Consider the following 27,733-nt stretch of genomic DNA (forward strand, 5'->3'; position numbering starts at 1 on the left):
TGGCAAAATCAGGTTTCGAAGCCTATTCGAAGAGCCGAAGTTCAGATTTTGAAAGACGTAGCCGGGTTCCTTAGTGATGATCACCTTATGCAGGAACGCGGAGGTGAGATAGTCCAAGTACACGAAAAGACTATTCCCAAGAAGCCTATGTAGATGGCCAGCAACAGAGTCATAGCGGCCGATCCCATAAGCGAATCGAATGCAAGCATTGAAACATCTCTCGAAGATACTCTTAGTCCCAGCAGAGAGTTCACCCAGAACCGGGTAGCAGTAAGTCAGACGGGGTAACAAAAGAGCCTTCACTAGCAACTCCCTCGTCTTGACGGGTAGAAATCGAGCACTCGGCCACATGTTTCTTAGGCCAGCAAACACCTTGGCTGAGATTTTCCTAGCATGACATTCCCAGCCCATGCGACTGTCTGACGTCAGACCCAAGTTTTTCACGCTATCGACATACTGAATAGTAACTCCTTCATCCATTTAGTTTTTTAAACAACCAATTCATGGTTTACCGTTTAATAGGTGAAATCTTCAATAATTCCATACAAATTTCAAATCAGCTGATAAAAATGGCTGCCGCCATTTTGTCTGTTGGCGTCAGTCTCAATTATTTTTATTTATTTTGTGTGAACTACTAAATAAAAACATAGCTAACGCCGACCCGTACGAAACACCTATTCGTATCAAAAGTCTTTACTGTGAAACTCTTCATTTCTTTTACTTCATTCTCTACTGAAAAGCTATTCGCCCTTTAAAATCACTTACATTATCTTTCTTTGCCTTGTTAGCATATACAAATAAATTGCCGGAGGCAATATAGACAGCCCCGTACGAAGTCAACTGTCATAAATTCTTATTTAAACAGTTATATACCGCTATATTTACCTATATTTTCCTATAAATAAACATTTCACAGATGAATATGCTATTATATAGCTCTATATGCCTGTATATAGGTGTATATAGGTGAATATAGATATATATATATAGATGTCCATATATGGAATGCCTGAAACACCCCACACACTTAACACATTATTTCCATGTTAACAGAAACACTCTAAGTACCATTTTTCCCAATATATATCACTTTTATTAAAATCCAATATGGCCACCGGCAGCCATTTTGTTAGGAGACCGCAAATTTTACCGACGCTTTACATTCGTTAATACCTTTCAAACAAAAAAAAATTCATGAAATTCGGTCAAAATTTACTCGAGATATGGACAAAATACTCCACGTTCACTGTACGGCATAATTTCAAAAACTTTTTTTTCCCTGATTGGTACGGTACCTATCTAATAAAGCTAAAACAGACGAAATATGTTGAAATGTGGCCGACCTACAAGCAAAAACTGCTTGCCGCCCTGTGCTTGTTTCACACCAAGGGGTCTAACTCACGAGTCGGTCATCCGATTTCCATAAACTTTTTTTTTGTCGATCGGTATTTGACGTATCAGTTACAAGTGTAACGTTTGAATATCCGGAGATATCTTCGAAAAACCGTAAAGCACTTATTGGGCCACAGCTCGGGAAGGGTCGATCCAAAATCACTCATCTTCGAACTTAGCCTGTCTTTTGACATTACCAAACGGGAAAAAAAAGAATTTTCAAAATCGGATGCGTTTTACTCAAGTTTTTTATCGTGCAGGCGGCCAGACGGACAGACGGACATTTTTTTTCACTGATTTGGCATCTCTAGACAACCACAATAGGTTTCCCCTTACTCAGGGAGTCCAATTCGACGTGTTACGGATGTATGCGTAAACGCATAAGACCCCAGTACTTCGTACGGGTCTAATTAGCAAAAGTAAAACCATTAAAGCAACAAAATCAATGGCAGGAATCTGTGAAGTGAGCATTTGTGATATGAAAATTGATGTGTGACTAGAAATTTGTGCAATTTACGGAAAAATTTGGTATAAAACAGGCATTTTAAAAGATGAAAAAACAAAAAACTGAATTACTTTTTCAAAAATTGGAAACCATTATTGCATCCAAAAACGTATAAATTAAGTGTGTAAATAAACCGTAAGCCTCCTTGTATTGTACCCTAAGAGATATCACTGCAACTTTGAGACCCATTTTTCCGGTTTTGTGCTATGAAAAAGGGGTGAAGGCTCTTAAAAGTAACACAATTGTGCGTGCTTCAATGGTTCTACTTTCTAAAAAAAAGATTTTGGTTCAGAGAAATCATCAAAAAACGAATATTTTTCCGCCTAAATGTAGGCTACAAATTTGCTCTTAAATATTCAGTTCTCTACCCCCTTTCACAGTCACTCCGTTTTGACGCTGTCAAAATCAATGAAAGTATAAACCAGGTATGGTCTGTTCATGAGAGGTGAGTTTGTTTATATGAAATCGCTATGTCCTCCGCTTCATACAAAGTTTGACATTCGATCATACCTTGTGTTGACGTTCATTGGTCAAAATACCACCTTATTCCTTTGTTTGTGGACGCATACACTGTTGATTAATTTCTAATTTTACATGTAAAATGCAAAGGTTGCGTTGCATTTTTACCACCCTAGTAAATGTGGTTAGGTTGCTAATGCTTACAAAAAGCTAATATTTTAGAGCTGTTTGCCAAAAAACTTACTGTTTCATGTCACAGAGGGTGAAAATTGGAACATTTTCAACGACTAAGGTGGCCTCACAGTCATCCGTTTTGCCTCCGTGTACTTGACAGTTGTCAATTCAAACAATAGACTGTTATGATCAGAGCGAGAAAACCGAGGACTAGTTATTATAACTTGCCTTGGGGTACTTGTCAAAATATCTCTTTCTCTTTCATCATAACACTATGCTCTATTGTATGAAATGCCAACTGTCATGTGTCTACGTACAAGGAGGCAAAACGGAATGAAAACGGATGACTGTGAATTCAGACCCACAGTCGAATTGATGGTGTTCATTATTCCACATGCGAAATCACCTACTGCACCAACGCATTCCAAGAACAGGCACAAGATTGGAGTGCGTTGACTGTTATAAAGCGTTATAAAGTTATTGGTATGGAATTGTGACTTTTTAATCTTTCACCGTTTGTAACTTTTAATTTTATCATTTACTCGTATGATACTTCTGTCACGGTAGTACAGAATGTACAATTATGATCTCAAAAATATCTATAGGGAAGTTTGCAGCAGTATCAAAAGTTGTTCGAAGACTAAAAGGCATAACTAATTATAGCTCCAAGTGATGTTCATCTCCCATGCACATTGTTTCTCAACTAATTGCTAACAAAATCAAAGAAAACTTTACTCAAACAAAAGTATTTAACCAAACGAAAGGAAGAGAAATACCACATCGCACATTTCACCACCACACTATGGTGAAATAACCATTTTTGTTTACATCAATTTATTGAAACTTAAAATAATCTTAAAACTTTGCTTTCACTTTAACCTATTTTATTTTCTGGGTTCGGTTAAACAAAGACCCTTTGAAGAGACACACACATACACACTCGCAAACAAACACACATAATGAAATCCGTTTCACAGAGAGTGATATTGGGACAAGAACCGAAATAATGACTGCTGTAACACATAACCATGGCCCTACAACATTGCTACAAGTGTTCACTTAGCAATTATATCTGTAGAATAAACATGGAAAACTTTGTCGTTTTGTTCACTCATTTGGTGTGCCGTCATAATGTGGAGTGTAAAACATTTCAGTTGGATGATATTTCTATACGCAAAAAGGAAGCTTTTCCATCGACGAAGAGAAATTATTTTCCTTTTATCTATTATTATGGAAAACTATGTTTTTCCCTTTAATGGAATCGTGTACACTAAAAGTGTTTGTAAGAAAACTGGGTCACACCTCTTGGGTCGGTCAGGTCGCTTGACGGACTAAATTTTGCAATACGTTTTCTTACCGTTTTTAAGATCACAAAATTATAGTCAGATGAAAAAGCGATTCAAGAATGGTCTGAGTCTCTTTTATTTTCACTGGCCGTTTACAAACCAGCAGCTTTATAATGCTTTTACTCAAATTTGATTTAATTTTCTGAAGAAACAAAGAGAACTATGAGTTGAAGGTCCAGCGAGCGATGATTTACTCCCAATAAATATGAGTCTACTGAAAAGCGCTGAAAAGATGGCATGTTTCTTGCCTACTTCTTGAATGAATGAGACTCATGTGAATCACGGCCCTCGCTCTGGTTCAAATATTCTCTTTCATAAGCCTAACCAAATGAAAAATACTACTTCACAACGCAGCAGGCGAGAAAATAGTCATTGTTTTAAGAAAAACATTGTGTTTAACTCGAGAAGAAAAGTTGTAAACTGCATTTTCTCGGGTGAATCGTGACCCTCGCTACGCTCTAGAACAACACCCTAGAAATGCAATTTCCAACTTTTCTTCCTTCGTTGAACTGTTAAGAATTGAATTTTACACAAAAAATTGTGTTAGATCCCTGATTACTAGTCTAATAAAAAAGCCAATCTTCGAACTTAGCCACATGAATTAAGCTTCTGGTGATACTCCTATATTGCCCATCTACGAGGTTAGCCTCATGAATTCCATTCTCTGTCGATTGAAACCAAAATTTTGAAAATCGGTTAAGAATTACTCGAGTTATCGCGGTAACAAGTGTTACGGACGTTTTCTCAATTTAACGGTTTTTTTTTTCAAGAATATTTTCTAAATATCATAGTGAACTTAGCGTTACAGACGTTTCAGGTAATTTTTTGTCATAAGACCCTGACTTTCAGTCAAGGGAATAACTGAGTATTTGAAATTGTGTGTGAGGTATTTCGGTTATGGGCTTTAAATGAATGGATACCACACATACATATGTAAATAATTTGTGGATATATAGATGTTTTTAATTAAATTTTGTTTATTTCTTATAATATAAGAATGGAAGTTTCGGTTGAAGAGTGTTTTTTTGAAGAAGGCTTTATATTTCCTTGATAGTCTTTCATGTTTGTTCATCGTGTAAAAATAGTCTTAATAAGATGTCTTACAACTTCAGTCTTAATAGATATTTACATCACTTGGATCGAACACACGAAATTGCTGAATTCGTATACAGAGTGGATTTTTTACATACGTATTAGAGAGAGAATAGAGAGAGAGAGAGAGTGATGACACACAATTTATTGATGGAAGTGTGGAACTTAAAAAAATCAAACACTCGATTTCTTGCTAAAAAAAATTGAGTTAAGTGAATAATTTAATGCAGAAATGGGACATGTCCCACTAGCGAATTATAAGAAAAATGAAAATTTATTCCTTAAGCTTTGTTTCGAATTGTCTGATGTTGGATTTTTCGTTGAAACTATTAAAAACGTCGATTGACATCGTCAGACTAACCGAAATGAAGCTAAACGAATGAAACTTCATTTTTCTTATAATTCGCTAAACCATCCTTTTGTTTCGATTCCATTTCTCCATCGCTCTTGTGATGTGCCCATAGGTTTTTGTGTGATCGGTCCTGCCCAGTTCCACTGAACATTATGCTATTCTACCTATGATATATCTCGTTTGTTGACGAATCCTGATCGTACCGTTCCTATTCTAGTAAAAAAAAAATCCGTTCTGGCACTATATCCAGCAGCGTGTAATCTACGATGACAACCTTTCTGAACAAGGGGATTCTTAGAACCCGTTGCAATAAGTCTTTGATTGGTTGTTTGATTCATGGTTTGGTTTTGGTTTCGTATTATGGTTAGTGACAGTACTTGTGAACGTTACATACCGGTATGCAAATAACTTCTGTGAAAAAACAAAGTGTCAAAAGTTCGAAAACCGTACACTTAGGTCCCAAAAGACAACAGATTTTGACACCTGAGTTAACGTTTTTCTGGCTTTATTGTTTCACCAGAGCACTTCGGAAAACTGCCCTCAACTTTGGTTGATCCGCTGAATATTATAGTGTAGTCGATAACGCAATTTTCAGTACAAACGTTTACAAGAGTTTTCTGCTTAGATTTCACCCAAAAATACTTCTAAAAGTATTCTAACAAGAAGAGACAGGAAGCTATAGCAAAAATACAAATTTCTCTTCTTACTAGGACACATTTGGGAGTTTCTTTGGATGAGATTTAAGCAGAAGACTCTTGTAAACGTTTTGCGTTATCGATTAGACTATTAGCGGCTATGCCAGTGTATCATAACTAGGATCGTTAACAGTACTTTTCTACAGGATTTCCTAAAATATAAAATAAATTCGCAAAATAGAGTTGTAAGAGATTCAGTTACTGTCCACTGGCCACAAATTCGTCTTTAATTGTGGTACGGATTTACAGAATCAATTTTCAATCACTTTACATGGAAATCTTGAAATGTTGCATTCAACATTTGGTTATTCAATTTGACTTTCATTGCTGGTTCTTGTCCTTAACGTGTGACTATTTTGAACAACATTTTACCATAATATAATATGGACATGGCCGCATAAAAATCCAACGAAAACCTCAAATTCAAATTCTTTATTTTATTGACTGGTTCAGTCCCCAAAGACTTGTTTGCTTTATTCTGTCTATCTAACCATATCTACACCGTGTATGGTAACAATCTCCATTCAAAACAAACGTCACATAAAACGTAAAAGAATTTAAATTCCACACGCCAAGGGGAAAACTATATTATTCAATGGTCGAATAAATAATCGAAAATATTTTTTCTTTAACTTTTCTCTCTGCTGGTAAACTTTTCTTGTGTCTAGACCAATCACAGGGGTGTAACTTAGAACAATTTTTATTGTCGCTGCTTAGAACATTTTTGATTTTTGTAACCAGCCCTGTTGAATGTCGTTCAAAAACATCGACTCGTTTTTTTTGATTTTCTGAATGCTATTGTTTTCGGCAACAACGATTTTCTGTTATAGTAAAAGTAAACTTTTAATTGTCTCGGCATTGCCTAAGATCAATGGTATTTTACGACAATTTTTATGGTAAAGTGGTACACCCGTGGTCTAGACAGACATCGATGCAGAACCAAGCAGAAAGAAAAAAATCCCGTCCACTTTAATGTTGACCAATTGATTTTTTTTTTCTCATCGGTCGAGGAAAATGTACCTCCTTGGTATATCCAATATCCATCGTAAAACGATTTATCGAAGAAGAAGAAGAAAAAATTCTCCAAACGGCATAAAGTTTTATTTCGCCAAAATTAAATTTTCTTTTGTTGACAATGGGAGCACACACAACATCAGATCTAAAAGAGTGTCAATTCAACTTTCATTGTACAAACACACAAGTTCAAGTGGACTATAAAAATCGTAAAGAAATTGCAGTTATGTGTGTACAAAAAGAAATGAAGTTGGAAAGATGTTTCCTTGCGAGCATGTTATATGTATTTAAGTGTGTAGCTACCAATGGTACATAATACATCACATATGGATGCTGTTGTGAGTATGACAATGTAAAAAAACGCTTTTCGACTAAGCCGTTTAACTTCTCAATGAAGAGCAGAATCTGAAGTACAGTGAACCGCACTTTCAAGGAAAAATGTAGATGACAGATGAAGAGCTAGAGATTAAAGAACATATTTTAATCCAATGCGCATTTGTTTCTCTGTAACAACGGTTTGAAATTAACTCGGATTGGATTAAGAACACAATTTGAAGTGAAGAATCTCGGCTGGTGTGCTATGGTTCTCTGGCTCAACTCTCGCTAGGTTCGTGAAAATTCTTGTACATTAAAACCTTTTTCATTTGAAATAAATAAAAGAAATTGCCTCCCCCAGATGTCCGACACATCTAAAAAAATAATAATTTAATTTTACCGTTTGAAATGTATAGTAAACGTAACTCTCGTTAGAGATTAAATTTTAATTCGAAAAATGATTCGGTCGCGTACCATTACTCTCTCAAAGATTAAAATCTAGGTTTTAAGGTACGATTTGACCACTAAATTCTGCAAATACAGTCAAAAGTTTCATTTAGGACTAATGAAACCTCATCAGGTCACAGAGAGACATATGAGTGTCTACTGTTCTAGATGTCAGTTGTGACTGGATTTGCATCACTAAATAAGGGTTCCCAGACGTACTCTTTTTCGAAATCACAACTACTTTTACCGACTGCGGCTATCCTGCTACTATTTGATTGATTTTGTACTCTTTTTCTATAGGAAAGTGAAATTCCCACACGAGTTGAAAATTCTGACAGATAGGCCATAAATTTTGTGTCAAAATTCCTTTTTACCGGCTGGCTGTATACTTGGCTTTAAAAGGTAAAAAAAAATCGCTGCGGGCAATAAGTTCAAATTTCTACTAAAATTATTGTACGTGATAGTATGTAGTAAGATGGAAGTGGCCAAAGAAATAGACGAATCATTTGAATGTTAAATTGAAGCCTGAACTTATGCGCAAAAATTTATATTTTCGATGATAAATTTGGACTCACATTCTTTTTGGACAGCTTTACATGTCAAGAGGTGGTAACTTTTCATTGAGAAGTAGAAACGTTTGTGGTTATCATCAATAAATGCCAAGACATTAAAGCATAAAACGAAGGTTCGTAAAAAAAGAGATTAAACTACAAAGAGCTATTTCTGAAAAACGATTTTTAATGGTTTTTTCCTGATTTGGCAACCGTACTCTTTTGTACTCTTTTTCAAGTCAAAAATGTATTCTTTTTGAAAATTTCAATCTGGGAACCCTAATTAAATATGGTGTAGGATAAAGTAATTAAGTATAGGATGCGAGTCCAACATTATCATCAAAATAGTTGTTACGAAAGAGAAATAAATATTTAACGAAGAATTGTGGACGATTCATTGATCGTTGCCACATGTAAATTTATAACGAAAATCATTTTGTTTGTATCAAAGACATTACCGGAAAGACAGAATTTAATCGAAAGTCGAACGGAGCAGACGTGCAAATCGAATCATATAGAATAAAATTTGTTTGATTCCGTCTCATCCTAAAATATTACAATTAATTCTCAATTCGTTCGAGTTAACACAACGCGTTGTGTAAGTAGTCTAGTGCATGCGTGGTCAATTTATTTGTATAAGCCCGTTGTGGTCATAGGATAATTTACACGAAGAGATTGCACGACGATAAAATAGTTTACGACAGGTGTACGCGAAATACTATTCGTAAGTTTGTTATTTGCATCCACGTTACATAGGGAAATTATTGTAATTTCTTTCTGTTTTTTCAATGTTTTAGAACTTTAAAGCTCTCAGTTGATTTGAGAACAATAAACGAGCAAATCTACAAACGGATCGTTTTACTCTCTGGTCAGCAGTGATATTAGAAGTTGAGTTACAAACGCCTGGTCGTAACAATAGTAATAACTTTACGCGCAAATGTAGGCAACAATTTAGCCATGTGTAGATTGCTTGTAACACATTTCATTGACAATACAATCAGCAAATCAGCCTTACTATTAAAACGGTGATAAGATGATTAATATCAGAATTTTTGACATGATGCCCATTTAACAGGGACTATTTGTTGGAACACATTTTCTCACATTTCCTAGCAAATGGTTTTGATAAATTGTTAAAAAAAAAGTTTTCCCAAAAATAGTCCACGCCGTTGAAACAATAGCAAGCCTTAGACGAATTATTACTAGACATGTATTTCGTACGGTAAAATGTGTCGGTGTCCCCAACATCAGTTTGTATAAGATGCATATTTCGTACGATTTTATGTAGAATTTTACACCAACAGTAGGTGTTGACATTTTTGGTAGTTGTCAGTTTAGTATTTCGAAAATCCAGTATCGCGAATGAAAAGTTTTGGTTTTATTTGAAATTCGGGACAATTTATCATTAATTTAGTGTAAAAATATTGTGTAGAGGCGTTTTTTTCGAGCGGAGTGTGGCTTAGGAGAAGAGAAAAGGTCTCAACTTTCAAGTGCTTTTTATGAATCGTGTGAATTCGAAAATATTTTTTCACGAAAACCTCTTGCGTATTTTATTAATCCATTGGAATAAATCAATCTTCTTGGAAAACACTTCCGGTCTCTGAAAGTTTCCAACTTCATCCTCAAGGTAAGCCTTCCAATAATTTAAAAAAAAAATTAAATCCGAAAGATTTGTCTAGTAAAATATTCGAATTCTCACACTATCAAATATTTCGTTTTTCATGTCGGGGACAGAATTTTCAGAGCTTCTGAAAAACAGAAGACCGAAATCGGACGAATTGTCTATTGGAATTTTGTATATGTGCCCAATAAGGTATTCGACCCCAGAAGCCAAAACCACTTTCAAAAAAATTCTTCGAAGCTTGTGTGGGCGTGTGGGGTGTCATTAGAAAGGTAATTGCATGTACTTTCAGGGCAAACAGGGTATTGTTGGGTTTAAAATTCATCCAAACTGAGATATGTGCAGTTGGAGTTTTCAACAGAAAAAAGACTGAAAACCTACACTTTTCTTACAGAAATTGCTCGAGGTACACGAAACGAACATGGTCGTGTGAGGTGTCATTTGAAGGGTAATTGCATGTTTTTTCAGGAGAAGTAGGGCTTACAGAAGTTTGGTAGCATATACGATGAACACGATGAAGCACTTAAACATTTCAACTTCACATAATTCATCGTAAATGCTACCAAACTTCCGTAAGCTCTACTTCTTCTGAAAGAACATGCAATTACCCTTCAAATGACACCCCCCATGTACGTTTCGTGTACCTCGAGCAATTTCTGTAAGAAAAGTGTAGGTTTTCAGTATTTTTTCTGTTGATCTATTTCAATGTTCGGACACTAACTTAATTAAACAATTTCACAGGTTTTTCTCAGGTTTTTTCAAATAAATTTCGTTGCTAAAATGATAAAAACGGTATTTGTGTCATTATTACAAGGTCGTAGAAAAGAGGAAGTTTCCAACCGACACGCTCATAATGTGCCTGCAGCACATTACGTTGAATAGATCTTAAATTTCCACACACAATTCCTTGCGACATAATTTATTTAGCTGACCAATGCATAAGTTGCGGAGCGATGATTTCTTCAACTAATCGCACGGAGCGTCTAGCAATTAGTTTTAATTTATTGAAACTTTATCATCATTTCGATATAATTCCACTCCACTCGGATATCGTGCATGAATGTACTTGACGAACATCGATTTTGTTCTTGTCGATAAAATACATGTCGTTGCAAACATCGTTTGCAATCTCTGCTCCTACAGTCGATGCATATATCTATCTATCGAGGATATATCTATGTGGAACACACATATAAGAAGATCTTGTCGTTCAATGTTATAAGCCCTTTGAACGGCAAACATGCTTTTGTGTATGATATCTATAAACTGTGTGTATCCAACTAGCTTAACATAAAGAAACCCGTTATGGAGACAGCTTTATTGAAAATAGATTTATAACAAACCCAATACATCTTTCACTGTGTGTATTTTCTTCGGTTAACGATAAAAAAAAACTGAAGTCCATGGAATACAGTCACATAATACATAAAAGCCATATATGCTTTGGTTGACGGTTTTCGAGCTAACAGGAAAAATTCCATAATATTGACGAACATTTGTAGCGACGACTATTCCATGATTTGTTCATTATTTTTGTAGACCATTGCTTCATTTCTGATGATTATCGTCGCAAAATTAAACATTTTTTCTCCAAAAGAGTTTTAACGGTTTTCATCAAAACTATGTCAAAGTTGTAGATCTTACAACTGATTTTCCGTGGAATGTAATACTTGTTGAGCTCTAGCTTTTTATTAACCAGTCAAAAAACCCTAGTGAACGTGACGCAAGTCGTTATGTTTTAACGTGCAAAACGTCTGATATCACCCGGGGTCACATCTAAAGTCAAATATTTTCCCAGAGAAAATTTTCAAGAAAAGCCAACATAATCCTAGAATTAGGTTCCAAACAATTTTTTTTTTTTTTTCTTCGATGCAGAACATTATTATAAGATACTTTGCTTCGTATTATATGCCAAAAAAATGTTTACTTTTTTTTATAAAGCATTTTGAAAACCCAAAAAATAACGAAAAAAAAACGAATTCACGAAACGAAATACACTCCGGAGTGTATTCCGATTCGAATTTTCATGATTTTTTGCGTGTTCAAAGTGTTCTATAAAAAAAATTAAACATTTTTTTTGGCATATAATACGAAGCAAAGTATCTTATAATAATGTTTTGCACCGAAGAAAAATAAAAAAAAATTTTGTTTGGAACCTAATTGTACAGTGGCGGTGGGCCAATATGAAAGCCGATCTAGGTAAAAACTTGCCACTAAAAAGGCCAACCGCCAAACTTGCCCACTATTTAGCCCAAAAGCCCTCACTTCTAAATTAGACTGACGAACGATCCCCCTTTGAGATGAGGACTTGTGGTGCAAATCACAGCGTGTCCAGATGATGACACACCACTGAATATCACAACAAACCGACACAGCGACGATATCGACCCTTTGCAAAGAGTTCTGCACAACATAGAATACATGTATGTCGTCTCAAATCGAAATAAAAGCCGGGAAAAACTGGCATCTCTTAGCGGCATAACACCATCAATCCATCCGTCGAACTTGTCCACCCTATATCCCGAATTCTTAAGCTCTATGAATAGTCCGGATCATTTTATTCATATAGAATCAAAATAGGGTCTAGCCTAGCCACATCAGTGAGTAAACTTTCAGACCATAAACCAGCCGAAGGGTAAAGATGGCGAATGGGGCAAAGCAACTAAGAGTCCTGGCAGTGACACACCACTAAGAAGATTATGTACCAATCTCGCCAAGCCTTCCTAATGTCTCCTCGCAAAGAAATTCCGCTTACGTCCAAAAATTCACTGAAACATATTCTCTACACACACAGATACTATAATTAATCCCAACAAAAATCTCTTCGAGAAAAGTGTGACGCAGTCTTTGAAATACAATTTCTAAAATGAACGATATCGCTAGAGTTGACGCTTTCAGCTTCGTTACGCAAAAATTAAATTTTACACCCAATTTTAGTTCAAACAAGCTGGCTTAGTTTTTCTCATCATCTGCCAAATAATTTTTACAAAAAAAAAAATTTGACTGGAAACAATCAAAATTTTACCAAAAAAAATCTGCGTCGCAAAGTGGCAAATGTTCAGGAACAGATCAGCAAGAAAATTTATCTGCCGCATGCGACGCAGATTTTTTTTGGTAAATTTTGATTGTTTCCAGTCAAATTTTTTTTTTGGTAAAAATTATTTGGCAGATGATGAGAAAAACTAAGCCAGCTTGTTTGAACTAAAATTGGGTGTAAAATTTAATATTTGCGTAACGAAGCTGAAAGCGTCAACTCTAGCGATATCGTTCATTTTAGAAATTGTATTTCAAAGATTGCGTCACACTTTTCTCGAAGAGATTTTTGTTGGGATATCAGTCGTTTTAGAAGTGTAGTCAACACTGCTTTTTATAACAGTTTACAGTTTTAATTCAAAAATTTTACGAAAATCGAAAATTTGACAAAATTCGAAAATTTGACGAAATTCGAAAATTTGACGAAATTTGACAAAATTCAAAAATTTGACGAAATTCAAAAATTTGACGAAATTTGACGAAATTCGAAAATTTGACGAAATTCGAAAATTTGACGAAATTCGAAAATTTGACGAAATTTGAAAATTTGACGAAATACGAAAATTTGACGAAATTTGAAAATTTGACGAAAATCGAAAATTTGACGAAATTCGAAATGTGACGAAAATCTGCCACCATTCAAGAAATATCTCTAAAACCCCAATTGACCCACCCATTTCCAACTTTCGACATTTTTCACAAATGCCCTTCTTTTCTACTCGTAAAACTCTGAGACTTTGCCGAAGAAAGTAACTCTCTATCTGCCACCGTTCAAGAAATATCTCCAAAACCCCAATTGACCCACCCATTTCCAACTTTCGACATTTTTCACATATGCCCCTCTGTTCTACTCGTAAAACTCTGAGACTTTGCCGAAGAAAGTAATTATCTATCTCTCATAACCAAAAAAAATATTAGTCCTTTCATCCTACGCTCGAGTAGCTCAAAATTTGGTCACTCTAATCACTCTAGCTCAAACGAATCTGCCCCGATTTTTTTAATTATTTTTTTGTTCGAATCGTGTTACGAATACCTTTCATTTGATGGGTCGCACGCCTCTGTAGGTTTCAATACAGCTAAGCTACACCCGAAAACGCGTTCCTGACCCTCGAAAACCACACTCAGAAACCACTTCGAGGTCAATAAAACAAAATTCTGGTTTTTCCTGGGGTAATGGCGTATCACATTTTCATTTTTATGCCCACCCTGAGGTTCCTGCAAAATTTCATGGAGATTGGCTGACTAGTTTCCGAGATCGACCGTCGATAAATAGACAGATAGACAGATAGATAGACAGATTGATAGAAACATACAGAGTAAGTTGAAAGATTTTGATTGTTTGGAAAACGTTAATTTGGTGCATTTTCTATCAAAATGACCAACTTCAAAACGATGTATCTCCGGCAATTTTAAAGTTACATAGTCGAGTGATAGCTCGTTTTGCTCGTATTTGAAGCGCGAATAAGATAGAATAGGATTTGTGGTGATACAGGCCAAAGGAAAGAATCTTAAATTCTCGCCTATATATAGTTGCCGCGTCTCAAAAAAATTTCTTCGTTCTTTTTTTGGAAATTAGACTGCGTCAAGTCCTCCGCTATCGCTCCGGACATTATTTCACAGAAACAAAAAACTTGTTGACGTTTGCAGTGTTGCCAGTCGTTCCTAAATCGCTCTTGCCAGACCAAGGCTCTGCAACGGGACGTTATCGACGTGGGAAGAATTTGATCATTCATTCGCTGATATATTGAGATTTAGCGAACAAACGTCTTTCAGAAAAGTCATTTTTCCACGTTTCAGAAAGTCGTCTATCCGAATCTACAACAATAAACAACATTGTTGAGTGCCTCCCACACTGTAACAGGGCGAACTATCTATAGACTTTGTCAGACTTTTCAAAACCAAGTCAAACAAATGAAAATTTCATTTTTCACAGAATTCGCTAATTGGCCATGTTCTAAATCTGCATTTAGATATTACCACGAAATTCGATTAATTACGATTCCGGGAAAAAATAGGATACAAAGTTAATTAGTTGGAAACCAGCTCAATACCTAATAGGATATATGATAATTTCACAAATTACTCCGAAAACAATCGAGAATATCTTATGGAATCTCCGAAATTCTGTGGAAATCATAAAAACTCTCGTTGATACAGAGCCGAACTTGTTTCGAAAGTTCTGAAAATAATGTTCAATTTCGACGAAGTCTTTCATTGTGCCATCAACATATTAAAAGCAACTTCTTGGAGCAACTTCAATGATATATAGTGTGTGCGCACATTTCCCAACTATTAACCAACCATTTAAAATTTTGTAAACTTTTGAGTTTCACAAGCATATCGTTTTGAATAAAATTCCCAAAATATATACCCGGGGTTTCAAAGTGTATTTTCATTAGAGTTCGCTTGTTTTCTTGCGACTTAAATAAGTCGTCTCTCCCCCTCCCCATCAAAAGCTAGCATGTATACCAGCCAAGACAAGTAATACTTAATTGAAAACATGAAAGTTCATAATTCTGTTGAAATCCATTAGTAACGTAATTTCTTTGTATAGTCGTCAAAAATCTGATATTGGCAAGATGCACGAAAATTATTTTAGTTTGTATACACATAGTGACATATACAATGTACGTAAAATAAAGTTTTATGCCGAAGAAAACTATATAAGGCGAGTGCATATATGTATGCGCTGCGACGTTCATGTTCAACATTCGAAAATGTTAGAAATTATTGCATACACGGAATTCCTTGTCAAATAATGGTTATTTATGTATGTGGGTCGTGTGTTTGCTTATTGCATTTGAATATTATTTTTTTTAGGTGTGTTCGAGGTATGTACATTAAAATTACGTTGAACCAGGATTGTATTGAATTTGACAAAAATAAAGTTTCAGTTATCGTTACGTTACTAACATTAAATTCAAAATAGCAAGCGCAGAGATTTAGATATTATTGCTGGATCGGTAGATTCTTGGTGCAGTTATGGTGTGGAATTTAATAGTTAGCCAGGGCCTAATATTTGAGAACAGCTTTTGAGAATATTGAGATTTTTGAGAATATTGAGAATATTGGGAATATTTGAGAATATTTGAGAATTTTGAGAATATTTGAGAATTTTGAGAATATTTGAGAATTTTGAGAATATTGAGAATTAATTCTCGAACTAGGTAAAAAATAATGTGTCATATCCGAACTTCGGTTTATTCTCATTAAAAAGTTTAGAGCAACATGGATGCGATGAAATCGTCGCTAAGAATTTATTAGGGAATCATCACAAAATGTCTTGAATTTCCTTTGTATCTCATTAAAATTGAGCAATTCTTCCTCTCCCAGCGTTACTTTTATGTGTGTATGAACGACCTCAAGTCTAAAATTTTCCTAGCTTTGGCTGGCGTTCCAGAAGGTAGTGTATTGAGACCCACTCTGTACAACATCTTCCAGGGCCTAATATTTATTCTCAAATATTATCAATATTCTTTTTATTTTTAGATAAGCGAAAAAAAGACTGCTGAAATTGCACAGCCAGTAAAAAATCGATCTTTTCTTAAACAGAAATTACAATAAATAAAAATCGTCCACTCTATTCCTTCCCAATGTTCCAAGAATACATGCTGCGTTTCCTCTTTGAATAGCAATTGAAATTCTTTGCGATCAACGATCCTAATTTCGCGACAAATTTTTTGTTTCTGGACCCATGCAACCTAAAGATTCAAAAGCAAGCGGGGTGAATAAGTAATTTTCTCTAAGTTTTCTATAATGATTAAGTATCACACACTGTCACATCCCATAAAAGATATTTACCATGACTCCACGGAATTAGAGTCATTCCATCAGGTCTTTTACTGTCATCTCTAGAAATTCCTGGTGACTGTAACAATGTTGGAACATCTGCAGCAGAAAAAGCATAAGAATCATGTCGCGGCGTTATCCCTGTCTTAACCTTGCATGATAAGCCATGCAAACCGTCATTTTCAACTAACTCAGCACAGACACACCTATACTCCTCGCATAATTGGGATCCTAAACGTAGACCAACAGCAATTCTAGCAGCATTGTTATCTAATAGCAAAGGCTCTATACCAGGCAAAAGTTGACCGATTTTTAAACGTTGGATTTTTTCCTTACATCCGCCGTTTATACAATGACAACAAATGAATGAGGGTGATATGGATTTTTATTGTGCGCGAAATTTTTGAAAACGCAAATGATTTTTGTGGAAATTTTTTTATTTTTATTTTTTTTAAGGTATTTCAGGTTTTAGGTATTTAGGGTGATCAAATATATATCACTCTAAATACCTAAAACCTGAAATACCTTAAAAAAATAAAAATAAAAAAAATTCCACAAAAATCATTTGCGTTTTCAAAAATTTCGCGCACAATAAAAATCCATATCACCCTCATTCATTTGTTGTCATTGTATAAACGGCGGATGTAAGGAACAAATCCAACGTTTAAAAATCGGTCAACTTTTGCCTGTTATAGAGCCTTTGCTAATAGCAAACCTAGCTGACTCGACGGGACAACTTGCAGCCACTTTGAAGATTCTTTAGTAGATGACGCAAGCAGTCATTCACCTTCCTCTCATCATCACTATCTGGAACACATTCACTAGGAATCGAACTTACTAATCCCAAAACACTATCATCGACCACCTTAATATCAAACCTACTCAAAATATCATCAGACAGACTAGACGTCGAATACACAGACGACAGATACGCAGGAAGTGCCAATTCCTCAACTTTCGGAATACCTAATCCACCTTGAGCTATCGGCAGGGTAGCCTGATCCCAAGAAAAATCTAACAGCCTAACATTAGCAATCGCCTCAAGCGTCGAACGAAAAACTTCATCTACCTAATTCAAATAAACATTCATAGAAAATGCCTTAGAAGTATGCAACAAATAGTTAAACCTACAGCTTCCTAAAGATTTCCTAAAAACGCACAAAGCCGGATGGACATCCATCAACTTCAAACTCTCGCACATCACATCACCTTTATTTCTTCAATCTTAGAAGAACACATCCTCTCTAACTCTCAATATCGATAAATATTCTCAAATAATAATCTTCAAATGAAAAATAAATGCATTAAATCTTAGTGGAAGCAGGTTCGTGATTCATGAATGCTTTTAAAAAAATCCCGATTTTAATACCAAAATGCATGATGATCGTTTCTAACTGCTGGATTAGAGATGAGCGGGAAGTGATTCTTTTACTCTGTACCCCTGGACCAGTTAGTGAGTAACTGATGCCCGCTATCTTCTAATCTCGATAACGCTGTGGTGAATCGCGGTAGGGCGGTTTCCGGTCTGACTAAATAATAAACTATGAATCGACAGACCAATTTCTAATCGCGCAAAACAGCGGTAGAAGAGTGTGGGCATCAGTTATTCACGTGTTCTCCTCGATATCAGAAATAGATACCGACCCTAAATTTTCCGAACTGGCCCAAGGGTATTAAAATCGGGATTTTTTTAAAGCATTCATGAAGCACGAACCTGAATCTACTAAGATTTAATACAGTTTTTTTTCATTTCAAGATTTTGACAATATTTGAGAATATTGAGAATATTTGAGATTATTTGAGAATATTGAGAATATTTGAGAATATTTGAGATTATTTGAGAATATTGAGAATATTTGAGAATATTTGAGAATATTGAGAATTTGAGAATTCTCCTGGTTAGCACTATACGAAATTAGAACCTCCTATCCACACAGAAATGTTATTTCTTTATTAATTTTTAGACCCGTACGAAGTACTGGGGTCTTATAGGTTTACGCATACGTTTGTAACACGTCGAATTGGACTCCCTGAGTAAGGGGAAACCTATTGTGGTTGTCCAGAGATGCCAAATCAGCAAGAAAAAAAATGTCCGTCTGTCTGTCCGTCCGTCTGTCTGTCTGCACGATAACTTGAGTAAAACGCATCCGATTTTGAAAATTCTTTTTTTCCCCGTTTGGTAATGTCAAAAGACAGGCTAAGTTCGAAGATGAGTGATTTTGGATCGACCCCTCCTGAGCTGGGGCCCAATAAGTGCTTTACGGTTTTTCGAAGATATCTCCGGACATTTAAACGTTAAACTTGTAAGTGATACGTCAAATAAAAGGTATTTACAATACCGATCGACAAAAAAAAAGTTTATGGAAATCGGATGACCGACTTGTGAGTTAGACCCCTTGGTGTGAAACAGCCACTGGGCGGCAAGCAGTTTTTGCTTGTAGGTCGGCCAAATTTGAACATATTTCGTTCGTTTTAGCTTTATCAGATAGGTATTGACCGTACCAATCAGGAAAAAAAAATTATGAAACTATGTTCTCCGGAGCGTGAGCTAGGTCTCTTGGAGTGAGCTCTTATCTGGCTACTCGGCCGTACAGTGAACGTGGAGTATTTTGTCAATATCTCGAGTAAATTTTGACCGAATTTCATGATTTTTTTTTGTTTGAAAGGTATTAACGAATGTAAAGCGTCGGTACTATTTTCGGTTTCCTAACAAAATGGCTGCCGGCGGCCATATTGGATTTTATTAAAAGTGATATAAAGTGGGAAAAATGATGCTTAGAGAGTTTCTGTTAACATGAAAATAATGTGTTAAGTGTGAGGGGTTTCGGGGATTCCATATATGGACATCTATATATACCTATATACAGCTATATTGAGCTATATACAGGCATATAGAGCTATATAATAGCATATTCCTCTGTGAAATGTTTATTTACAGTGAAATATAGGTAAATATAGCGGTATATAGCTGTTTAAATAGGAATTTATGAAATTTGACTTCGTACGGGGCTGTCTATATTGCCTCCAGCAATTTAATTGTATATGATAACAAGGCAAAGAGTGGATAATGTAAGTGATTTAATGGAAGAATAGTTTTTCAGCAGAGAAGAAAATGAAGTAAGAGAAATGAAGAGTTTCACATTAAAGGCTTTTGATACGAATAGGTGTTTCGTACGGGTCGGCGTTAGCTATGTTTTTATTTCCGCTTACGATTCACTAGAAATACGCAGAGCTTTTTTACACAAAAATTCCAAGATAAATTTGTCTGAAAAGCAGCCCATCAAGGACGCGTTTTTTTTAAGCTTATTTGGCCTTAATTCCTAGATTTATACCCAGCGTCAATTTTTTTTTTTAAATCATAGATGACCAGATATAGACCTTTAAAAGTTGAAGGAGGACATACATATTACAAAAATTCTAACCACACAGAGTTGAATGAATGAATTAATTTATTTAGCATTGCTATTAAAATACATTAACAGTATTGTATTGTGGATGAAGGCCATCGTAAGAAACTTAACACGCTGTACTCGTTCTCATTTTACATTTCAGTCAAGAATAGTGATGAATTGGAACTTCATTCCGATTATGATTCGCTATACTTGTTCGTGTGAAAATTGATATGGTGTTCCTAGAGCACTGTATCAAGTATTACTGTCGCCATGGCCTGATGAGAAATGGTATTTTTGAACTGCATATTAATGCAAAACGTCGAAAGACGTATTTAATTTTCTCTCAGATCGAAACAGTGGTCGAACGTCCTACTATTTCAGTATAATTCGCATCGATGGTTTTGCAACTGTTTGAAGTCACCTTCATCACCGATAAACAGAACTCACGCACAATAGTCGAAATGCGACGATATTAATGATTTATATAGCGTCACTCTGTTCGTAGTTTAACACTGATTCTACTGAAGAAAGCGTTCTCTTCGCCAATTTCTTACACACATACTCAACATGTCGGTCCATTCACAACAGATTATCTATCATCACTCCCAAGTATTTTTTTATTTTCACGCGATCCACCAACGCTGGTGCTGAGTACATTTTCTTCAACGGTCTTATTGCTTATAATCATATACTCAGTCTTTTGTGCGTTAGGTTTCAATTTGTTGATATTGAGTCATTTACTTAATCTTGTCAAGTTATCGTTCATTTTTGCGATGTGTTGATGATGTCTTGATGTGTTGTATATCAGTGTGTCGTTGGCGAACAATCCGATTCTGCAGTTGTTTATGGGTGATCGTCGTTTTGGAGGCGATGAGTGACCTTTTTTTTTGGAAAGCTAAGGTCATGTAGTTACGGGGAAACATAGGTGATCTACGATGTCTTCTATACAAAAAAAAAAGATCGTCACTATCCGCAGATTCTGAAACATTCTTTGAAACATTATTCTCAGATGGATAGAGTGGCTTAACATCTGCATTGACAAAGAGGAGGTGAACATGTCTCTAGGTTCACAGACGTAGCGTGCCACACAAAAATTACAGCAGTGGGAGATAATGTAGATTACCTGAAGACAAAATTACTTGCTGCAGTTGAGATTTGGAACATTTTTTTGACAGTGTGGCCACTTTTGAACTTAAAAAACATTGACAGTGACATTAAAGTCTGTAAGTTAAGTATATAAACCAAATAAGAAACTGAAATCCAAGTCAGCCTGATAATATCTGAGTCTAAACTAAATTTACCTGAAATCTGACATCAAAAGAAATTCAGATAAATCATATCAGTTTTCAGGTTTAGCTGAAAAAACTCCAGGTATACCTGAAGTATTACCTGATTTGCCTGAATTTTCATTGGTCTGGAGATTTCAGGTAAATTCAGGTCAGGTAAAAATCTTCAATTCAGGTTAAGTTCTAATCAGATTCAGAAATGAGCTTCAGGTTTCTGGTCCGCCTGAACTATTCCGAGCCTAAGAAGAATATCACACATTGATTCGATGATACAATCCATTGGCGGCGGCTCACCTGAGCTTTTGGAATTTCACAAATCATACGCCGATAGGAGTAATTTTTGATTTGGGCCCCTTTGTGTAAATAGTTTCCCTTTGTCCTAGTGTTTACTACAATTTCAGTGAATTAACGCCTGTGTTAGGCACTTCTTTGTTCAAGTTATCTACTAATTTACTGTGATATAAGAATGCTACAATTTGAATTGACCTCTCATGCTTTTTTTTCCTCAGTATGTGCTCAACTCATTGCAAATACAAGTACATTTGCTTTACATATACGTACTATATACGTATACTTTCTTGTATATCCATAAATATGTAATATGTACACTCATATTTCATAGCTGGAGGAGTAAAAACCACTCAGAAAAGTAACACTCAAAGTACACAAAAGCAATGGCTTGTTCAATGTTCAGCTCAGGTGCATGTTATTAGTTTTCCATGTCACTTTTCAATTTATCTTATTCCCCATACACACACCGTACAAACATCCGCCATATATAATCATACATTTTACCAAAGACGAGAGAGCGCACAAATACGAAATACCGAAACATGGGGGGCTTTTTCAGACGGCATTTTTCCTTGTAAATTTGTATTTATATGAGAAGAAATTTTTGACAATTTTGTGATGGATTAAATTTTTTAGTATGCAGTTCATGCAAACTATGCTTTTTCCAACCAACTTCAACGCTTTTGTCGCATTAATTTCAATTTTTTTTTGTTTCGTTTTGTTAATATTTTATCGATGACGCTTTGATACAAAAGGAAAATAACCAGATGAAGGGAAAACCCATTATTCATTGAGACCAGCGTCGCTAATAGTTAGCAAACATTTGCAAAGTTAGAGCTATTTGACTGGCCTTTTACGATCGTCATTACCTTTTAAATTTTAGAGAAATGTTGCTTGAAAATTAAAGTTCAATTGGAATAGATTACATTTCTAGTACATTTCGTCATAAAATTACTAATGTCACCGCTAATTTTCTTTGTAAACTAGCTTCACTACTATGACATTTCATGGCTTTTTACCAGAGTGAAGTTAGTTATTTCACCAGAAAAAAGATCAGAAAGAATGAGATACTGAAAAAAATAGATTGTAAATTTGAGCACTATTTTACAGGACTATCAATGATTGACGCTGTCGGCAAGTCGGTCACTTCTGTCACTTCATCGAACCTTATTTTCATGGTATGGACAATGTGATCGAGTACATTTCGTACCTAGTTCTTAAAGTCTTTTTTAGCGTGTGAGAAGTTCGAATCGAATACGATAAAAAAGACTTTTAGTCGAAGTCGCACTTTTCGGGTCCCAGGTATGAACATTTAGTTTCCTAACAAATGATTTTGATTCTTAAATTTCGTATCTCAAAAGACCGACTCGAAGGAAGTGCCATCGCTTATTTTTGCGGCAGTGACGATAACAATTTCCACAATCTATTGTGGACCTCTAGAATTTTCATATAGTTTCTTCCACAAACTTGAGTGTCGGAAAATCGATCCACCTCTGGAAAACCCGATCATGATTTTCTGGCTGGCACGGTCTATCTAGAGGCCTTCCGAAGTTTCTTTTGAAAATTGGTTAAAATACACTCGAGAAAGAGGCAGCAAGCAATACCTATCATTGAAAGACCGAGTACGTTCAGTCAGTAAACCATACCTTTCGGTCCATCAGTAATCCGATTTTCACACTGATTTTCCCCATGATTTGTGTAAAGAATAGATCTCTTTAACTATGCGTTAAGCTGCTTTTGATTGCACAGTTCCTCACACGTATGCAATAAAACCTTGGCCAGACCCCTAAAATAGTATTTTTTCGACAATTTTTGGACCCTAACGAGCTTAACCTTCCTTTTGCAAATAAAAAACATGAAAAAAGTTTTCAAAAGTTAGAGTATCCACAGACAGACAATTTTTTTTGATGTCTTGACAATAAAAGGTTGTCTTTTGCTCAGAGATTCGAATTCGCCGTGTCACAAAAGTGATGGTAAGCTAAGCCCTTGAAAATACTGTAAGTACTGGATTAAAGTTACGTATTTTGTATAGAAACAATTTACTATTATTGTGTACGAGATGTGCATACATACATTAAATGCATTTTTTTTGTGATGAGCGTGAGGTCATTATTATTATCCTAGGATTTCTAAATTTCCAATAAACAGTTGTTTCGTTCACTTTTTGATGTGTTTTCTTTTATATATACAATAAAGCATCGTATTGCTAATTGCTACTGAATCCTATACATTAATACCACGGTATATACTTTCGATTTAAAGCCGAGAGTAGCAAAAATATTGATACTATCACTCGTACAAGCTCTCGTGCACGTACACGTCTCTTGTGTTCTTCATTTTAGAAACAATAAACTATACATTGTGTTGTTTCTCGGAAAGTTGCAAACTAAACAGCTCTTTGAGCATATCAAGATAAAGTAACATACCCAGACTACCCACACTAAAACACATTGTATGAATTGTACAGCATCGCACTCTCATTAATATTATAATTAGTAATTGGATGGATCTTAATTTATTTACTGGATCTAATCGCATCACGCATTATTATCGATTCGTAATTGTTTAAATGTTCACACCACACGCTTCAAAAATTCTGAATTGAATTATTTGCGAAATAATTTATTAACTAATTTTAAATTGTTGCAACGGAAGCATTGGCTATTTCAATTTTTTTTTGTTACAGTGAACAACATCTCAAATGTCTCACTGTCATTTTTTTCAAAGAATTTCATTGTGAATTTTCAATGACACAATAAAATTCTCAGAAAAATTTGACAGTGAGACATTTGAGATGTCGTTCACTGTAAATAAAAAAGGTTCTAAATAAAATAGCACATTAAGGCAACCGAACTTTTCCCAATATCGGTTTTAGTGTACCATAAAGTTTCTTCGCAAATTGAAATAACTGTTTCGTCTGTACTAGACAACAATATACATTACATGGCATTAGCAAAATATTCCCAAATATGTTGGAAAAGCATGTTTGTATTTGACATTTGAAAACCCAATTGAAATAAACGACAGCATATATCACTTCAGTCTCTACAATATCGGACTTTCGGTTCATTGATTGATCATATGAAGGCTAGTGGAGCGGACCAAACTGATAGAGGATTGGGTTATTTCGTTATACACTTAAATACAGCGGAGGCATTGTTGTTATACATTATAATATGGAATGTTATATGGAATAGGGAGTTGTTAGATTTTGGGTATTACGTAAATTGGGTAAGTTGTAGTGTTTACACCACTTCGGACTTAATTGATAATCAATTTGAAACATTTACAGGCTGTGATATATAGCCAATGCTTAACTGACTCAATATTGCTTCATTTTACAACTGTAATCTCTTTTGTAAAGAAAATTAGTTCGGCATGCATGTAACGCTTTGTAAATCGTATGTAGACATTTTACGCCAATATTACATCGATTTGTATTAAGTTGAGTGAAAAACGTCACAATGCACCTCACTCACATACAAGTGTGTGGATATTGAAAGAACTATAAATTCAATTCACGCCATAAGTGAGCAGTGAGCTAACAGAAGAATGGTAAGTGTAACGCAGCGTTTATTGACCCCGTTCCCATTTGTTCACCCAATCTTTCACTTCAAATTCACATTCTTACTGTAGCTAAACATAGCGTTGCGAAAGAGACCTAATTCTAAATTTCCTTGCGTCATACTGTCAAACTTGACAGAAGAATAAAAGAAAAAATTTAAACAGGTTTCTTTCGCATGTATGGTTAGAGTAAGGTGTATTTATGCAACTCAGCATCATAATGTTCGAAATCTGCGTAAAACGTTGCATAAAACGTTACATGAATATCGGTGTGTCGACATGCAATAAGATATATATCACAATTACACACTGTGCAAAACACTGTGCAAAACACTGTGCACTCGATGTCATAAATAACTATTTCGGCGTCAATCATTATAAACTGTCATTTAGATTTTACGTTTTTTAGAACGTTCATGATTTGCAATGACTTTACCTTGCATGATTTGTACATTTGACATTTAGTTAGTTTACAATTTTGGTTTGGTTAGTTAGTATAAAGTGTTTAAGTGAGAGAGATGGCGAAACGATAACCTACAGTCTATCTCTGGGTCTACTGTCAGATTCTTTAGTGTTATCGATGACCCCGAGTTGATTTTCCATCTAGCTCTACTTGAACACCGATAAGGACGATTTATGTATCCGAGAGATCAGATCCATCTCATCAGATCTCAATAAAATATCATTCTTGTTTTATGTCTTCTTCCACCATGGGAAATGGGAACCTTACAATACAGGGGTAGAATGTTATATATACCACTCGCTCGTGCACGAATATTTTGATTGCACCAGTGACATAGTACTATCGAATAGAATAGCAATTTTCAATATGCGAAATCGTGTTGTTTTAAGCTCGAGACGATGCACCAGATGAGAGAACGGACAAATAATGTTTTATTCCCGCTAAGCCCCTGGATAAACCACGCCAAAGATTGTTTAGATATTTCCCCGATTTCAGAACCGATTTTCCGCCGGATGAACTGCTTCACAGAAGTAGCATACACTTGAATTGTCCGAAAATTTTGGTATTGTCATTTAAAAGCAAGCATTGAAATGCATTCATGCTTTGCGTTCATCCGCTTATTTATGATGAAATCGGAGACACACTAACGCTGTGTGAATTATCCTTTAAGCCCTTAAAAATGTAACTTATATATTTCCTTTGTCCTTTTTCCCTCTGCTCCGCATGCATTTACACAGTAAAAAATATCAATGAGTAAACATTACCGTCACCACTTATCACATTTCGTTTTTAAATATTCAATTTACCATTCGATGTCGCTGTTCTCTTCGACGTCCATACAATTTGTTAAAGAAGTGTTTTCACCCCTTCTCTTCATTCGTCGACAATCGACATTCATAATTCATAATTGAGTATCTTCGCAGCTCTTCCGTTTGATGTAATAAAGACAGCTTGTTATATGAATATTAAAATGGCAATTCCCGTTCGTTTGGTAAAACGTAATTTGCTTTATATGTGGCTAATATAAAAAAAGGAGAAAAAGAGTTTTCGCCATCATCAGTCATATATTTACGGAGTGTAAAGTAAGTGTATGTGGGAGTGTGTGTGCATAAAACGATTGGAACACGTAATTTCTTACAATTTTATATTTTTTTATTAAATTCTGCTGCTACTTTTCATGGATCTATATAATATACTATACACCGACAACGTATCTGTCTCTATACGTATACGTATCGAGTTCCAAATCATCAATTTGTTTTACAATTTACATAGCAGATAGCTACATGACACAAGGAATTTTTCATTAAAAGTTTTCTTATTTTTCAGTCGACAAACTCTTTTAATCTATCTTTTAGTTATAACTTTTTATTGTAATGTTTTTTTTTTTTGTTGTATCCTCTCTTCCATTCTGCATGTACGAAATTATAAACGTACAGAGAAGAGAGAACGGGTTCCATTGAAAATAAAAACTCGAAATGAAAAGTTCATACAAGAATATATTACAGTTAGCGCCATAATTGTAAGAAGAATGGAAAGAAATTTCCACTTAAGGAGAGATATGAGTCAGGTGAAAATCAAGCAGAAATTAAAGGGAGACTTCTTAAAACACACAAAAAATGGTAAGCAAAATGATTAATTGGAAACGGATGTTAAGGTTACTGCCACTCACTTTCAAAAAAGGGCATAATAGTTATGTCAATTAATGTCAAAGTGTGCATAAGATAAGTGGTCGGTATTTAGAACTTACTGTACTTGACAGGAGAAAAGTATTAATAGCTGAAGACGTGATGTGATACATAATCAATTTGGAGAGAGGTGCATACACCATTTTATCTGCCGAGCACAGAGCTGCCGTAATTCGCATGTCGGACTTAGTGCAAAATTTAAACAAAAGAATTCTTTGTTTAAATTTTGCACTAAGTCCGACATGCGAATTACGGCAGAGAGAT

The 27,733-nt window shown here is 35.2% G+C and overlaps 1 long non-coding RNA gene across 1 annotated transcript; it reads left to right on the plus strand.

Moving 5' to 3' along the window:
• LOC119067453 lies at positions 1–27,733 on the plus strand. The gene is made up of 5 exons (XR_005085944.1): positions 1–12; positions 18,107–18,113; positions 26,728–26,734; positions 27,341–27,346; positions 27,633–27,733. It is a non-coding gene; the product is annotated as an uncharacterized LOC119067453 (long non-coding RNA).

This window comes from Bradysia coprophila (genome assembly GCF_014529535.1).
Source record: "Bradysia coprophila strain Holo2 chromosome X unlocalized genomic scaffold, BU_Bcop_v1 contig_12, whole genome shotgun sequence".
Taxonomy (NCBI): domain Eukaryota; kingdom Metazoa; phylum Arthropoda; class Insecta; order Diptera; family Sciaridae; genus Bradysia; species Bradysia coprophila.